Genomic DNA, 3,887 nt, shown 5'->3' with positions numbered 1-3,887 from the left:
GCCGAGGAAGTTTCCTTCTGTTTCCCCTTATTTATGTACCCACTTGATTCTCCTTCGTTGAGCTTCCGAGTGGGTTCCTCCCTTAAGGTAGTGGCTTTGGTCCCCATGGTTTCTATTGAATCAGAATCATCTTCAGGATCATTCATATACACGGGGTCGTCTCCTGTCCCTATGTTAGTCTTTGAACTGGGCTTGGAGCTCGTGGCATTAAGTGATCTCTTTCGTCGTGTTTTCTTTTTCTTTGTCTGAGCGATTGATGCAGTATCCCTCTCTTCAAGAATGTAGTTTTGATTTTGAAGCATTGACCGTGTAACTACATTCGCGGGTACGACGGGTGTGGATCCTCGTGCTTGGTTGGTGACCTCAACCAAATTCAATGGTGTAATCTTGGGTGCATTAGGATTATGTGGACATTGAGCGATCAAATGATCTATGCCACAACGATTACATGTAAGTACCGGCATTCCCGATGTGCTCCCTTGATTTGGTTGCATTTGAGTAGCGATCTTCTGTAGCCTATTAGGGCACTCCGCTACACGATGCGGTCCACCACAATCATAGCATTGAAGAGGTGGTCTCCTCGCCAAGGTATTAAGGTTTTGCCCTCTTGTGGCAAGAGCAGCCGCTTGATATACAGGCTTGACTTGCCTGAAATGATCCTCCATGTAGTACTGGGGAATCATTTCAAACGTATCAATCCCATATGGAGCAGTGGAGTCTATCTCCTCTTCATAATCCCCACACGCACTATGTGACTCGCAACCCATCTGGTTTATAGGAGTAATCCTTGGTGGATGTGGAGGTTGTGGTCCTAGCACTAGCGGTGGTAACGGCACAGACTGGACTACATTCGGATTCCTTGGAACTATGTGCTGTGACGGTTGCTCGACAGGTTGTGCAGGCATTAGCGCGGGTGCTTGAGGTGTGTTTGACCAGGCTAGTGGTGCCTGATTTGCCAACATTCGCTTAAGTACTAGGCAATCTTTAGATTGATGGCCATACTTACCACATGCATTGCAATTCCAATTGAATTTGACTCTGATGAATGTGGGACATTCACTCGTGCTATGTGGTCCTAAGCACACCGAACACCATTGTTGCTCTCTCCTTGGGTACATATGGCTATTTTGAGGAGCTCGATTACCCCTAAAGTATTCTTGGAGAGCCTTAGTAAGGTCGGTCACAGACATTTCAGATATCTTGGGCTCCTTGACAATAGGTTTTACCGTCATTGGCTCGTGCCCAGATACTTGCGAACTAACGGATTTTGTTTCTGAAGACACCTTTTTACCTGCAATCATCAAGTTGTCTTCTAACTGGATTGCATTGGCAGTGATTGCTTCCCATGTTGTAAGACCTCTAATGACTAGGCCATTGTAAATGTCCTCGTGGCGCAATCCTCGGATGAATCTATCGAGCAGTTGGTTATTATTGAAGCGCTCGTCGGGAGTGCAGCGAGAATTTAGATGCTTCAATCGACTTATAAAGTCTCTCACTGACTCCCCTTCCTCGCGTTTAGCTTTTTGGAGTTGAGATGCTACTCCCCAAAGCACACCCTCGCGTATGTATTCTTTCAAGAACAATCTCTTGAGAGTGGGGTAGTGAGTGCGCTCTTCAACCCTTAAGGTTCGATACCAATCTCCGGCCTTCCCACTCAAGGTTAAGCCTAAGGCTTTACACTTATGCAGCTCATTGTGCTCTTCCAAGGAATCACACACGTGTTCAAAGACTTCAATGTGCTTCCTAACATCCTCGTTGCCACTGAAGTTTTGAGTGAGCTTAGCCACTTGTACTGCCTTGCTTCTAGGTTCTCTCTCAGGCATACCCCGCATGTTTTCCGCAATAGATCGTCCAATCGTCTGAGCAAACGCTGCGAGATCACCTAGGTGAGCAGGCATAGCTGGTGGAGGCACTTCTGGGATAGCCTGGCTGATAGGAGTTGGCGTTGGTCTGAGTAGGTTGGCAAATGACGTAGGATATGATATGTGGCTAGGCCTAGCTCCCCTTAGATAATGGTTATGATAAGGTGGTCGTGGAGCATACGCCATTGGCATACTAAGAGGCGTAGGAGCTACAGGAGCATGAGTAGCAATAGGTACATAAGGCCGATAGGCACTGCCACGCACTGTTGTAGGTACTGTTCCACTAGGTAGTGGTGTCGTACTAACTACAGTGGTAACAGGTGCGCTTTCTGTCATGCTCATCATTGGGTAGGCATTGTGGAGTCCTTAATGGAAAGTTGAGCCAAGGTTGGAAAGCTAAAGTTACTACTCGTGGGCTCAACCTGCATTGAGACTCCAGGCGAAACAACATACGAAGGGTCTATGGGACTCACCGAGGGAGTCCCAATTCACAAACCGTAAAAATAACTTTTTCCAATCATCCCTTAGGACCTACCCACCGATAAGCTTTACCACCCTTAGTCTGCTAAAATGGTATTCCCCACCTTTGCCCGCCATTACGACTCCCTTCAAGTTTGTAAGCTTATTCTAGACATAAGCTTTACCCCTACTTGGCTAGAATTGCCAGGTGGACTTTTCACCTCTATCCACTCCATGATAGTCAAATCACTCCAAATACAAGCTCTACCTCAAGGAAAGTCTTGGTCTCTCAACCTTGTTAGATACCTGCCCAAAGTTGTCAGCTCACTCTAGACATGAGCTCTATCCTTCAAAATACTTAGCCAAACTCAAAAATTGGATATGATGATTCCTTTACTTTTTGATTTTGGGTGGCTAACTCCTCACGTTACCCTCCTTGTACTGCCCCCTACAGCAAAAATTGATATGATTTGTTGGAATATCACCCCATTGGGCTGCCTCACCTATAATCCTCTTGAGCATTCTAACTTCCTACAAGTACAGTTCTATGGTCCTCAAGGCCACTCCCTACTTAATAATCAGCTATGCTAGCTAGCTCCACTACTACTTAGTAATTATAGTCTGTTTACAAGTCTGCAATGCACATCTAACTTTTTTCTTACAACTACTCTAATCCCTTTCTAAGCTTCTCAATGTGGTAGAATAATCTAAATTTACCTACTCTAAACTCCTTTAGGCTTTCGGAAAATTCATTAGGGTATGTATATATAGCTCAAGAGCATTACATGTTGAGAGACTAAATGAAGGTTTGACTAGGCTGAAACTAATCAAAGGACAATTAAACTTAAATAAGTGTCATATTGGGGAAGGCAAAGTAATCCTTACTGGGTCATGTAGTATTAGAAAGAGAAATAGAGGTTGATCTAGGCAAGATTAAAGACTTGATTAGCTTATCATCTTTGACTACAGCTAGGGATTTATTCTTCTTCATACACAAAAGCTGAGATACCTTGGCCATTTCATTCACCTTCTCTCTCAAATTATTTTCCCACTCAAGTACTAGCCCTAGTGCAAAAAGATGTCCCATTTGGGGAGAAGAAAGCAAGAAAAGATTCCAAGAGGTAAATAAAATTTTTTAGCTCTTTTATTATGATTTCACCAGGTGATTGGGGGAAAGATTTCTATGTGAATCCAAGTGTTGAGGAAGATTCTTTAGGGGTGATGCTAATGCAAAAATTTGCAAAGGGGACAACCTTCATGTGCTTGTTTACTTTGCTAGCAGAGTCATGATTGGTGGCAAAATAGGATACACCCAAGTGGAATAGATGGTCCTAGCTTTGATTTTTTGGGTTGGAAGGTTTTGATCCTATCTTGTGCAAGCAATTCATCATCATTGCCATGGAAGAAACTTTTCCATATGGTCTTCATCATATGGATGTGTCAACAAAGAATTTTCAAATGGGTGGTGCAGTTGTGCAAGAATTTAACTATATAGTCGTGGTTGAAAACTCTTCTTGGGCTAGCTTAGTAGACGTGCTTACACATTGCTACTACAAAAGAGGGCTA

Source organism: Cibotium barometz, chromosome 53 (genome assembly GCF_041138505.1).
Source record: "Cibotium barometz isolate CiBa-2024 chromosome 53, ASM4113850v1, whole genome shotgun sequence".
NCBI lineage: Eukaryota > Viridiplantae > Streptophyta > Polypodiopsida > Cyatheales > Cibotiaceae > Cibotium > Cibotium barometz.
Note: the sequence above shows the minus strand (reverse complement) of the source record.